We start from the raw sequence: 15,282 nt of genomic DNA on the forward strand, positions 1-15,282 counted from the left end.
TCCGGTGACCGTCACTGCACGGTTCACCTTAGATGGGAAAATTAGGAACTATTTTTGGCATCAAAATGTTCCTATTTTCCTGTTGAATTGATATATAGATTTTATGAGTTTGTTGGTATTGGAATCGTCTCTGAAAATATCATCAATAAATTGTCAAACAACTGTTATAAGGCCATATTATTTATATATATTTTGATACAAAATTCCAGAAAATTTTATTGATGATTTTGAGGAATTATGCCTAAGATATGATATTAGGTAGATTAGATAAAAAGGGATGAATGAATTGTTTTTCATGTTGCATGCCTGTGAAGGACAACATTCATAATTCCTCTTTAGAAAATAGCATTATTCAACAATACAAAGATACCAAATCTCCAGCACAATTTGCCAACATTTCTCTTAAAATGTCACGACCCATATCGATGGGCCGCAACGGGTGCCCGATTCCTACCTGTCGAACACCCCTAAGCATTCGTCTAAGATATAAACCTGAATAACATTTTTTGAATTATGAGAATAACATACATGAAGGAAATCTGCCTAACAGGCATATGTACATATACGTGCGGAACACGTGGGACGAGCCGACAATGCTGTTATAGATAACTACATATCCAAAACTGGAAGTCGGCAAGGCCACATACTATCCAACTATACATATTGTCTATAGACCTCTAATAGAATATACAACTATACAAGGACGGGATTGGGCCACATCATACCCATATATGTATACAAGCATATCGTACCAAAATCAAAAGCAGATCCGGATCAAGTGGAGTACGCCAACTCTAGTTGATCAAGGATCCTAAGAAGGGGGACCGTCTGCTTGCCTACCTGCACATGCGGGCATAAAATGCAGGCCCCGGAAAATAGGGCATCAGTACAAATAATGTACTGAGTATGTAAGGAATGAAAATCAATACATAGAAGACATAGATGAAACACAGAATAAAGAATTCCGCCTGTAAGTCTAAATAACTTGTAAATCCTAAAACATTTATAATGTCATGCACGTGCGTACAAATATCGTGTCATGCATGGGTATAGATATACATAACATCATCAAGCCTCTGAGGGCATCCCATCATATCATCTTGGCCACTGTGGGCAAATTCATCAACATATGCCAATTGATCAAGTGGTAGTGCGTATATAACGCCGTAACCTTTTCCCATATCCCATATACATATGTATACATATAAATATTCGTATATAACGCCATCTGGTCATGGGTCAATGTACATGTATAAATGAATGAAATGCATGAAAACATGTTAATAATCTCAATATTCCTTTGGAATAAACTTTATCAACTGCGTATCATTCTGAGACCCATGAACAGAAGATACAATAATATGTCACATGGGGAATCAAGAACATAGAGACCCCTAGTATTTCTATGAATAGAGTCGTTTATAAAAATTGTGCGTTTGCTCGTTTCTTTTTGTATCATTTGGATCATGCCAAAAATAAAGAAGGGATAATCTTAACATACCTGGAGTAGGGGAAAATCCATATGATGTTCTTGGAAAAGGTTTCACTGTACTCCTTTAGAACCGCAAAATTTTATGTTGCTAAGGTGCTAATAATTCCCGTTGGAATTTTTTGGTTGCAAGAAGTTTTGTTGAAAACTTATAGGAATTGATAACGTCTGATTGTAGTCTTTGTATTCAAAATATTAGAAATGAAATTAGCATCTGATTGTAAGGTATTTTGTATTGAAGATGTTAGAGATGAAGTGTCTTTGTAACTAACACATTTGTTTGCCACCTAATCAACAATGACTAATAGTCATGTCTTTAGGAAGTGGCTTGCTGCCACGTGGGGGTGGGGTGGAAATTTTAATCTTTATACACTAATTTATTAATTAATTTGGTAATATCCTGTTACTCGATAATTAATCAATCATCCACATAATTAAGAATTATCTCAAATTACTCAAAATACTACTTATTTTTAATATACTTTATACATCATACTATCACGATCATATGGTACCTTGTATGGTACGAGTCCATAAATACCATGTATTATAGCTCGCACCGTATTTTATCCCAAATCGACAATCTTCAATCGAAACTCATTTTCTTTAACTTGTGTACTCTTTACCCTTCATGGCACTTACTTATCTCTTGTTATAAATAGCATAAATATGTTAACCTCAAGATAATCTCATCCTCAAATCTATGTCGATTAATTGAAGACAAAACTTTAACGTACGAAAACGCGAGATGTAACATCCTTCCCCCCTTAGAAACATTCGTCCTCGAATGTTTAACTCCCCGGGATCTATATAACTTTGGCAGAGTCACCTTTGTAACAATACTACTACCAACTCTTCCTATAGAAACTCAATGATTCAATGCCACATAGGACCACAATAATCAATAACTAACACAAGGATCCATACACGTACCTTAAGGTTGTGATGTCTCGGTCGGACCCTTCTCTGGAGGAGGAATTAAGTAGGGATATCTAGACTTCATGTCTTTCTCAGCCTCCCAAGTCATTTCTTCCACATTGTTGTTTCTCCAAAGTACTTTCACCGAAGCTACGTCTTTAGTTCTCAATATCCGAACCTGTCTGTCTAATATAGCAATGGGAGTTTCTTCATATGATAGCTGCTTTGTGACCTGAACGTCGTCAACTGACACGATTCTGGAAGGATCTCCGATACATTTACGGAGCATAGACACATGAAACACTGGATGTACAGACTCCAAGGCCGAAGGCAAGTCTAACTCATATGCTACCTGGCATATCTTGCATATGATCTTATACGGTCCAATGTACCGAGGGCTAAGTTTTTCTTTCTTACCGAACCTCATAACACCTTTCATCGGTGATACCTTTAGGAATACACGATCGTCAACCTGAAACTCCAAGTCTCGTCGTCGATTATCCGCATAAGACTTCTGATGGCTTTGAGTTGCTAATAGACTTTCCTGTATAAGCTTAATTTTCTCGATTGCCTGTTATAACAATTCTAGTCCTACTAACGTAGTTTCCCCAACATCGAACCACCTTATAGGCGACCTACACTTCCGTCTGTAAAGAGCTTTGTATGGATCTATCTGAATACTAGAATGGTAGCTATTATTATATGCGAACTCAATAAGCAGCATATGATCATCCCAACTACCTTTGAAGTCTATCACACAAGCTCGTAACATATCCTCAAGTGTTTGAATAGTATGCTCAGCCTGTCCGTCTGTCTGGGAATGAAATGTTGTACTAAGACTTACCTGAGTCCCCAACCCTTTTTGGAAGGACATCCAGAAGTTAGCTGTAAATTGAGCTCCTCTATCCGAGATAATAGATACAGGGATACCATGCAGCCGAACTATCTCCTTAATATAAAGCCTTGCATAATCCTCTGCAGAATATGTAGTCCTAACGGGTAGAAAATGGGCAGATTTTGTAAGCCTATCAACAATCACCCATATAGAATCGAACTTACGCTGGGTACGAGGTAGGACTATGATGAAATCCATATTGATTACTTCCCACTTCCAAGTCGAAATCTCTATAGCCTGCAATAATCCACCGGGTTTTTGATGCTCATTCTTGACCTGCTGACAGTTAGGGCACTGAGCAACAAACTATGCTATATCCTTTTTCATTCCGTCCCACCAATATACTTCCCCGATATCATGATACATTTTGGTTGCTCCTGGATGGATAGAATAACGAGAATAGTGAGTTTCTCCCATAACTTGCCGATGCAGCCCCGCAACATTAGGGACACATAATCGTCCTCGATATCTGAGGACCCCATCTTCTGTAATCTCAAATGGTGTCTTCTCCTTCTGAGGGGTGGTATCCCTATAATGAACTAACACATGATCCTCATACTGGCGTTCCTTCACTTCAATTACTACCGAGGATGTTATCGTATCATGAATAGTAATTCCAATATCACCCGAGTCCAATAACTGAACTCCAACACTAGCTAGCTGATGAAGCTCATGGGATATTCCCCTCTTTTCTGGCTGTAAATATGACAAGCTACCCATAGATCTACGGCTGAGGGCATCGGCTACCACGTTCTCATTTCCCGGATGGTATAAAATATAAACGTCATAATCTTTAAGTAGCTCCAACCATCTCTTTTGACGTAAATTCAATTCCTTTTGCTTGAAGATATACTGAAGGCTCTTATGATCCGTATAGATATTAACATGAATACCATACAAATAGTGCCTCCATATCTTTAGTGCATGAATCACCGCGGCTAACTCTAAATCGTGGGTCGGGTAGTTCTTATCGTGCTTTCTTAGTTGTCTAGAAGCATAAGCTACAACCTTACCATTCTGCATCAGTACATAACCCAATCCACCGCTCGAAGCGTCATAATAAATAACATAACCATCGGTCCCTTCTAGGAGCATTAGAACTGGTACAGAAGTCAATCTGTCCTTTAATGCCTGTAAACTCTGTTCGCAAGTATCAGTCCATTGAAACTTTGCTCCCTTCTGAGTCAACTTTGTCAAAGGTACTGAAAAGGAAGAAAATTCCTCTACAGATCTCCTATAATAACCTGCCAAACCGAGAAAGCTACGAACGTCCGTCGGTGTCGTGGGTCTAGGCCAAGTCTTTACTGCCTCAATATTTTGTGTAACAACCCGGATACCTTCACTCGAAATGATATGCCCAAGGAACGCTACAGAGTTCAACCAGAATTCACATTTAGAGAATTTTGCATACAACTTCCCTTTTGTAGGACTCTGAGCACAGTACGCAAATGATTTGTATGCTCAGCCTCTGAACGAGAATAAATCAATATATCGTCAATAAATACAATTACAAACAGGTCTAAAAAGGGTCTGAACACACGATTCATCAAATCCATGAATATTGTTGGGTCATTGGTCAAACCGAACGACATAACACGAAACTCAAAATGCACGTATCTGGTCCTGAATGTTGTCTTCGGAATATCTTTCTCCTTAACCCTTACCTGATGGTACCCGGACCTCAAGTCTATCTTTGAGAAACACTTGGCACCTTGCAACTGACCAAATAAATCATTTATCCTCGGGAGCGAGTACTTATTCTTGATTGTCACCTTATTCAACTGTCTATAATCAATACACATCCGTAAGGAACCATCTTTCTTCCTCACATATAACACAGGTGCTCCCCACAGTGATGTACTAGGTCTGATGAAGCCTTTCTTAAGTAAGTCCTTTAGTTGTTCCTTCAACTCTTTCAGCTCTGCGGGGGCCATTTTATAGGGAGGAATAGATATTGGATGAGTATCTGGTAGTAAGTCAATAGCGAACTCAATTTCTCGCTCTGGCGGAAGACCCAAAAGCTCATTGGGAAAAACATCGGGATACTCATTAACCACAAGGATGGACTGAATGGTTGGTGACTTTACTTCCACATCACGAACCCGAACTAAGTGATAAATATAGCCCTTTCTGATCATCTTCCTTGCCTTGAGATAGGAAATAAATTTACCTCTCGGCGATGTCGTGTTACCTTTCCATTCCAAAATATGCTCCCCTGGAAATTGAAATCGGACTATCTTCGATCTACAATCAACGTTGGCATGACAGGAAGCCAACCAATCCATACCCATTATAACATCAAATTCGACCATATCTAACTTGATTAGGTCCGCTATGGTATATCAATTATGAGCTACTATTATACAACCTTTATATACTCGCTTAGCTATTATTGAGTCTCCAACAGGTGTAGATACCTCAAAAGGTTTAACCAATTCAGGTTTTATTTCAACTTACTAGCAACCAACGAAGTAACGTATGATAAGGTGGAACCTGGGTCAATCAGTGCATATACATCATATGAGAAGACTGATAATATACCTGTAACAACATCAGGCGATGACTCCTGATCCTGTCGTACTGCCAACGCATAAATGCACTTCTGAGGACTGCTCGAGCTAAATGCTCTGCCTCTGCCTCTGCCACGACTTATTGGTGCTTGTGAACCTTGCCCACGGGGCGTACGGATGATGACGAACCAGCTACAGATCCTGCTAGCTGAGCTATGATTGCATCACCTCTCGTCGGACAATCCCTCATAACGTGGCCCGGATAACCACAAGTATAAAAAACACCCGACCCCATAGGACACTGCCCAGCATGTTGCTTACCACACTGAGCACAGCGTGGCAAGGGCGGCCTCATCTGACTTGACTCACACCTATGTTGAGAGCCTGAGGCCCTGGAATTCTGACCAGGCCCTGAATATGTGGAACGATCAAATCTCTTACCGCCAAACTGAGGGGTGCGCTAGCTGATGGCTGGGCTGGATACCTCGGGTATTGTTGTCTCTGACCACCTCGAAACTCACCAGAAGGACCCGAAGACCTCACTCTCTTATTCTAGACCCTATCATGCTCACGATTGGCCCTCTGCTTCAGCGTACGCTCCTTTACACCCTGAGCGTATGCCTAAATACGAGAAATATCCATGTCTGCCTGAAGTGAGACTGACATACAATCGTTAAGCAAGTGCGGCTCTAACCCCATCATGAACTGGTGAACCCGATCCCCCATCTTAGATACAATAGTGGGAGCATACCTAGCCAACGAATCAAACTGAAGATTGTACTCCCGAACACTCATGTTACCCTACCGAAGGGCCAAGAACCTATCAACTCTGGCCCGTCTAAGCTCTGGTGGCAGATAATGACGAAGAAAAGCTTTTGTAAACTCCTGCCATACCGCTAGAGGGGCATCCTCACCTCTGGACAATTCCCAAGACTCGTACCAATTAACTCCAATGTCTTGGAGTCTATAGGAAGCTAGCTCAACTGACTCAGTCGCATTGGCCTTCATTACCCTCAAAGTCCTCTGCATTCTATCGATAAATACTCGAGGGTCCTCATTTGGATATGCCCCCGTGAATACTTGAGGGTCTAAATTAATGAAATCACGAACCCTCGCACTGTCGGACCTATCTGCATGACCAATACCTACTTCCTGGCGCCGAGCCTATGTGGCTACTAATCGAGTTAATAACTAAATAACATCTTTAATCTCCTGATCCGGTGCATCTGGCTGAGGAACTAAACGTACGGGGGCGGGCGCTGGAGCTGGTGCTCCTCGGATCCCTTCTGGAGAGGGCGGGGTATATGAAGTCTGAGATGGAATCTCACTATGAGACTCTCCCCAAGCCCTGGTAACTCGTGGCGCTCAACTAGTAGTCTCACCAACCACGGACTTTCCCTTCTGGGCGGTTATAGGTTTCGGGCATCACTGAAAACGTAACATATCGTTAGGAACATGAATTCTTATATCGCACGATCTATGATAAGAATAGAGGATAACATCATATATGTCCTGTAGCCTCTTGTTTATAAGTGTGGTACACAACACACCCATAAATAAGACTCTACTAGACACGGTTTGTAGACAACCCTAGGACAGAACTACTCTAATACCACTTTTGTCATGACCCAAACTGATGGGCCGCGACGGGTGCCCGAGTCCTACCTGTCGAACACCCCTAAGCATTCGTCTAAGATATAAACCTGAATAACATCTGCTGAATTACGAGAATAACATACATGAAGGAAACCTGCCCAAAAGGCATATGTACATATACGTGCGGAACACGTGGGGCGAGCCGACAAGGCTGCTATAGACAACTACATATCCAAAATCAGAAGCCGGCAAGGCCACATACTATCCAACTATACATAGTGTCTACAAACCTCTAATACAATATACAACTATACAAGGACGGGATTGGGCCACGTCATACCCATACATGTATATAAGCATATCGTACCAAAATCAAAAGCAGCTTCGGATCAAGTGGAGCACGCCAACTCTCGCTGATCAAGGATCCTAAGAAGGGGGACCGTCTGCTTGCCTACCTGCACCTTGTGGGCATGAAACGCAGGCCCCGGGAAATAGGGCTTCAGTACGAATAATGTACTGAGTATGTAAGGCATGAAAATCAGTACATAGAAGACATAGATGAAACACAGAATAAAGAATTCCGCATGTATGTCTAAATAACTTGTAAATCCTGAAACATTTATAATGGCATGCACGTGCGTACAAATGTCGTGTCATGCATGGGTATAGGTATACATAACATCATCAAGCCTCCGAGGGCATCCCATTATATCATCTCGGCCACTACGGGCAAATTCATCAACATATGCCAATTGATCAGGTGGTGGTACGTATATAACGTCGTAACCTTTTCTCATATCCCATATACATATGTATACATATAAATATGCGTATATAACTCCATCTGGTCATGTGTTAATGTACATGTATAAATGAATGAAATATATGAAAACATGTTAATAATCTCAATATTCCTTTCGGATAAACTTTATCAATTGTGTATCATTCTGAGACCCATGAACAGAAGATATAATAATATGTCACATGGGGAATCAAGAACATAGAGACCCCTAGTATTTCTATGAATAGAGTCGTTAATGAAAACTGTGCGTTTGCTCGTTTTTTTTTGTACGAATCATGCCAAAAAGAAAGAAGGGATGACCTTAACATACCTGGAGTAGGAAAAAATTCGTATGATATTCTTGAAAAATGTTGCACCGTACTCCTTTAGAACCACAAAATTTTATGTTGTTAAGGTGCTAATAATTCCCGTTGGAATTATTTGGTTGAAGGAAGTTTTGTTGAAAACTTGTAGGAATTGATAACGTCTGATTGTAGTCTTTGTATTCAAAATATTAGAAATGAAATTAGCATTTAATTGTAAGGTATTTTGTATTGAAGATGTTAGAGATGAAGTGTCTTTGTAACTAACACAATTGTTTGCCACCTAATCAACAATGACTAAGAGTCATGTCTTTAGGAAGTGGCTTGCTGCCACGTGGGGGTGGGGTGGGGTGGGGTGGATATTTTAATCTTTATCCACTAATTTATTAATTAATTTGGTAATATCTCGTTACCCGATAATTAACCAATCACTCATATAATTAAGAATTATCTCAAATTACTTAAAATATTACTCATTTTTAATATACTTTATACACCATACTATCACGGTCATATGGTGCCTTGTATGGTACGAGTACATAAATACCGGGTATTATAGCTCGCACCGTATTTTATCCCAAATCGACAATCTTCAATCGAAACTTATTTTCTTTAATTCGTGTACCCTTTATCCTTCATGGTACTTACTTATCGCTTGCTATAAATAGAATAAATACGTTAACCTCAAGATAATCTCATCCTCTAGTCTACGTCGATTAACTGAAGACGAAACTTTAACGTACGAAAACGCGAGATGTAACATAAAACTGGTAATTTTGCCTTTTTCTCTCATCTCTTTAATCTCTCGATTCAAAAATAAAAAAAATCGATAACCTTGGTGTCTCTAAAATTTTGCTTGCTATTTTTTTGTCGTAGGATTTTTTTTCATTTTCTGTATTTAGATTCTACAAAAAAAGAAAAAAAATTGACATGAAAATAGGTTTTGACATGTCAAAAAAAAATTGTTCCTTTATTTGGACACGTCAATGATGGTTTAATGACCATTGACATCATTATAATATTATGGGAAAATGTCCAAATTTACCTTCTAGTATAGGAAATTTCTTAATATTACTCTTATGTTATAAGTCATTCATGTTTGCAAAATTATTTGATTTTGACTTTATTGGATCTCTAGTATGTAATGGGGTACATTTCACAGCTCAAAATACTTCAAGCAAAAGGTCAATTTATTGAAAATATGACACTTTGTTAACAAAAAGAGTAAGCTGGAAGTATAATGGAGGATAAAATTTGGATATTTCGTATAGTAGAGGAGTACTTTTAAACCTTCTTATATTATCGGTGTGATGACCCCTCTTCTACTTTTGTTTCCCCACAATTTGATGTTCATTAGTTTTTTGGCTGAAACTTTGGGAATGACTAACGAACACTGAATATTAAAGTTACTTTCAATCAATTTATTGAGTGATTGCTTGTTGTTTGATTGTGTTAAATATTCAGATAGCATCAGAAGGAGATACATAGCTTGAGAAATAGAAAAAAATGGAAAGGGGAACACGGCAGCTCAGGCCTTCACATTTCGCGAGTTGTATCTTGCAACTCAAAACTTCGACTGTGAATGTTTGCTTGGTTGTGGTGGTTTTGGTAAAGTGTACAAGGGCCATATTAAAAGCAACAATATGGTACTCTCCCCCACATTTCTTTTGTTCAAAATTTGATTTAGATTTTTTAACTCTAGAACAAAAATAAGGAAAAATGATTTAACTATCGTTCTTTTCATGTTTGCTTAGGATGTTGCTGTGAATCAACTTGACAGGAATGATTTCCAAGGAACCAAAGAGTTCCTTGTGGAGGTCCTGGTGTTGAGTCTTCTCCGTCATCCCAACCTTGTCAATTTAATAGGATATTGTTCAGATGGTGATCAGAGAATATTAGTTTGCGAATTTATGCCAAATGGTTCATTGGAAAATCACCTTCTTGGAATGCATTTATATCCAATCTTCATTAATTGCAACACTTTGTTAATGTGATTGACAATATTATAGCGCCAATAACATGATCTTGAGTTTGGTACGTGCCTTTATTGAAATTGCCGGTTGTTTGGCAGAACTTGGTCCAGATAATAAGCCTCTTGATTGGGATATGAGGATGAAAATTGCAGTAGGAGCAGCAAAAGGACTTGCATACTTGCATGAAACAGCTAATCCTCCGGTGATTTATCGAGACTTTAAAGCCTCCAACATACTTTTAGATGAGAACTTTAATCCAAAACTTTTTTATTTTGGACTTGCCAAGCTAGGTCCAACTAGTGGCAAGACTCATGTCTCCACCAGGGTCATGGGAACCTATGGTTACTGTGTACCTGATTATGCTCGCATAGGTAAATTGACCATTAATTCGTATGTTTATAGGTTTGGGGTAGTCTTTTTAGAAATAATCACAAGAAGAAGAGTCATTGATACCTCCAGACCAAGCGAAGAACAGAACCTCGTCAAGTGGGTCAGTTTCAAGAATACAATGCCACTGAACGGCAAATACTCCATCTATTTCATTTTATATGACACCTCTTCCTTGTAGTCTATTTTTTCATACCTAGTCAAACACAGTCATATAACTTGAAATGAGGGAGTACTAATTTAGCAATTAAGGGTGTATCTTTATTTGACAAATTGATGGACAAGCACGACCGTTGATCAATGATAAGAAGAAGTTTCACTTAATGGAAGATCTATTGCTGGGAAAGAACTACCCGACGAAAGCACTATATCAAGCTCTAACGGTTGCAGCAATGTGCCTGCAAGAGGACGCGAGTACACAGCCTCTAATCAGAGATGTAGTGACTGTTTTAGAATATATATCTAGTATCAAGAAGTATGTGAAGGAGGACGTTGTAGCAGAAGACACTTTCAAATCCCGAAGTCATGTTGAACGTATTCAAAGAAATAAAGCCCATTGTGTTAGAGAAAGATACTAAAACCGTTTTCCCGGTCACCAAACACTTCTAGTCTGAGTGTTTTTCTGATTTTAAGTAGTGTTGTCGACATGAATGTCCATAGATTTTCTTATATAAAGGTCATCAATATCAGTGTATAATTTAAATCCTTCCTATAGATGCAACATTCCCATTTGGAAACAAAATAGGAAGCCTCATTTCAATACAATTGAGGTGTTCTTCAGCAATCAGGTCATCTCCCACTTATTCATATTGATGAACATCACAATATGTCATGATTTTCATTTTCTCTAATTAAAAATGAATTGCCTAGACATTAGAATTTGATATCTCTTGTATATGGTGATACAACTAATCTTTCTTTATTCCATTTATTTTTTTAACTTGGTTATATTTATTGGTACATCTATTATAGTAGTCAAAGAAATTAAAGGAATTCAATATTTATTATAAGTATATAAAAATAATTTTAATCTTGTATATTTTTTCGGTGAAAGGATAGCTCTGCCCATGTGAGTAGTCACCGAGAATAAAAGAACAACACAGGGAATCATAGGATATTAAAAAGGTAATTGGTGCGGAAGAGCGAGATAAACACTTCGAAAATTTCTCTCTACAAATTTCAACATAATCTTGTGTTGTGACTCATCAGAATGACATGTTGGACAACTAAGATACCATCTTGGACCTGCCTAATCAACAAGAGATTGAAGTTGTGAGAAGAAGTAAGTGTGTGAGAGTCAATTCCAAAAGACTAACTGATTTCGTTTTAGGGACTGGGCGATGAAAACGTAAAGCAATAGCATAGGTGCGCAGGGTGTGAAGGATACCAAATGTTATAAATAGCTAATAGTGAATGTAGTAGAGTAGACTATTCTGTTGCTTGTGATTTGTTTCTCGTCTCTATTGTTCTGCAATTCTCTTCTCATCTCCTACTCTATTCTCTGCTATTTTCCCTCTATTGTTCCACTGCAAACTGGGTGTTGTAACTTCGTTAAGTTGTGGTAATACAACCAGTCAGTTATTGAGTCAATTAGGTTGTTTCATTGGTGCTTTCATCCAGAAGTCTCTAATGGAGGACCAACAAGTACTCAAGGCGTTCATTGGCGATTCAATTTGTGGTTTGATTCAAGAGGTAAAAGACTCATTCACCAAACAACTCACTGAGATGCGTGACATAATGATGGATATGGTTGCAACCAAAGCGCCGACAGGGACTAATCGACGTGATCCAACACTGGATATTGTTTGCCAGGTGTCAGTACCGGAAACTCTCAGGCACAAGCGTGCACCGGTGGAGTTTGGTCGGTTTCGTGGTGAGAATCCAGAGGCTTGAATATTCCAGGCAGAGCGCTATTTCAATTTTTACAAAATTGAGAAAAATGAGCGACTGACTGTGGCATCGTTCTACCTCGACGGTGAGGTGCTAGAGTGGTACCAATGGTTATTTCGAAACAAACAATTGGTTGACTGGCCACACTTTGATGCTAAAGTGAGAATATGTTTCAAACCAAAAGGACTTGAGTCGGCAGAGGGACGGCTAGCAAAGCTCCGGCAAGTCACCGCTATCTCAGAGCTACAAGGTAGATTTGAGGCTATTGCTAATGAGACCGATGACATATCAGACAGGCTCATGTTGAGGCTCTTTATCTCTGGGCTTAGGAAAGACATTAAAAACTCGGTGTTGAGTTATGAGCCCAAAATTTTTGAGGAGGCACTGAACCAAGCCCATATCCACGAGCGGCGGATCCTAGCTGAAAAAGGACCGACTCGGCCCGCAGTGGCTAATAAGGGTACCCCTCTGTTACCCAATCCTAATTCCTCTCTATTATATCCAAATTCAGCTGCCCAAACTAACCGACCACCATTAAAATGACTCACTCATGCCGAGCTTCAGAGCCGCCAGGAGCACGGCCTTTGCTACTATTGTGAAGAAAAGTATACAGCCGGCCACAAATGCAAGACACCACCACATTTGTTGTTCCTCACTGACGGGTCTGATGTTGAGCCAACCTTTCCAGAGTTGTTCGTCTCCGATGATATATTGGCCAAAGAGATGCAGTATCTCGAGATGCAGGAACACTCGGCCATATCGTATCATGCATTGGCCGGCGGGAACTCATCTTCCATACTTAGGTTCCTTGGCCATGTTAACGGGTCAGCGGTCCAGATCTTGGTAGATGGAGACAATGACCATAATTTTGTTCAGGCTCGTATGGCGAATTTCTTGCAGCTCACGATCGAGTCGATTCCCAGTTTTGTCGTAGTGGTGGGCAGCGGCCAACGTCTTAGGTGTGAAGGGGTGGTACAACAAGTGCCGCTCACAATACAAGGGTGTAAACGCGTCCTTGATCTATATGTATTGGCCTTACATGGAGCAGATGTAGTTCTCGGAGCTTCTTGGCTTTCTACTTTAGGACGGGTAATCCCTGATTATGCAGAGCGTACTTTTGAATTTAACCACTAAGGAACTACTAATATCTGGAAGGGATTGGCTCTGCCAACGGCTCAACCAATACAATTGCATAGCCTTCGACGATATACAACCACAAATGCAATTTCCTCTTATTATTGTTTGCAGATAGTACCCACAACACCAGCTCAGAGTGAACAAGTTAACCCTGCTCTTTAGGCCCTTTTATAATCCTTTACAAATATTTTTCAGAAGCCACAAGGGTTGCCACCAACCCAACCCCAAGATCACACAATACATTTGATATCCAGCACAGAACCAGTTAATGTCAAACCATATCGATATCCTTACTTCCATAAGCAGGTGATGGAGCAGTTAGTTGTAGAAATGCTCCAGGAAAGAGTGATTAGGACTATCACAAGCCCATTATCGTCCTCAGTACTTTTAGTCAGCAAAAATGATGGGACGTGGAGGTTTTGAATGGACTACAGGGCTCTCAATGCAGTTACTGTCCGGGATAGATTTCATATTCCAACAATTGATGAGTTATTTGATGAACTACATGGAGCTGTGTATTTCTCCAAACTTGATTTGCTAGTTAGTTACCACCAGATTCGGGTGAGGCCTGAGGATGTCGCGAAGACAGTCTTTCGGACGCACGAAGGGCATTACGAGTTCCTAGTAATGCCACTTGGGTTATCAAATGCCCCGTCTACTTTTCAAGCCACGATGAATGAAGTGTTTAAACCATATTTGCGTCGCTTCGTCTTAGTTTTTTTTGACGATATTCTTGTGTATAGCCCCACATGGGACTAGCATTTGGCACACTTGCAGGCAGTGTTGGGTCTACTTCGGCAACACAACTTGGTATCAAAAAGGAGCAAATGTCAATTTGGCCAAACCTCAGTCGACTACTTAGGTCATGTGATTTCTAACCAAGGACTCAGTGTAGATCCTGCAAAGATTGCAGCAATTCAGCAATGGCCTGAGCCTAAGAGCGTAAAAGAAGTGCGTAGCTTCCTTGGACTTGCGGGGTACTATAGAAAATTCATCCACCACTATGCCACAATTGCTGGACCCCTCACAGACCTACTGCGAAAGGTTTATTTTCTTGGACAGCAACTACTCAAGCCGCTTTCGACACTCTCAAAGGCAAACTCAGTACCACACTTGTCCTAGCCTTGCCCGACTTCTCTCAAGAATTTCAACTAGAGATAGATGCTTCTGGACAGGGCATTGGGGCAGTGCTCTCGCAAAGGGGCCATCCAGTCGCATATTTTAGCCAAAAGCTGAGTAATAGGATGCAAGGGGCATCGACCTATCATAGGGAGATATTTGCAATTACCCAGGCAGTTAGCAAGTGGCGCAAATACTTGCTTGGGAGGAGATTCACCATATACACAGACCAACAATCCCTCAAGAATTTGACAAATCAAACAA

At 40.0% G+C, this 15,282-nt stretch overlaps 1 pseudogene; it reads left to right on the forward strand.

Annotated features, from left to right (window-relative positions):
• Positions 1 to 302: 302 nt before the first annotated feature.
• LOC142166964 (putative serine/threonine-protein kinase PBL23) lies at positions 303 to 11,450 on the forward strand (annotated as a pseudogene).
• The last annotated feature ends 3,832 nt before the right edge of the window (positions 11,451 to 15,282 follow it).

Source organism: Nicotiana tabacum, chromosome 2 (genome assembly GCF_000715075.1).
Source record: "Nicotiana tabacum cultivar K326 chromosome 2, ASM71507v2, whole genome shotgun sequence".
Lineage (NCBI taxonomy): Eukaryota > Viridiplantae > Streptophyta > Magnoliopsida > Solanales > Solanaceae > Nicotiana > Nicotiana tabacum.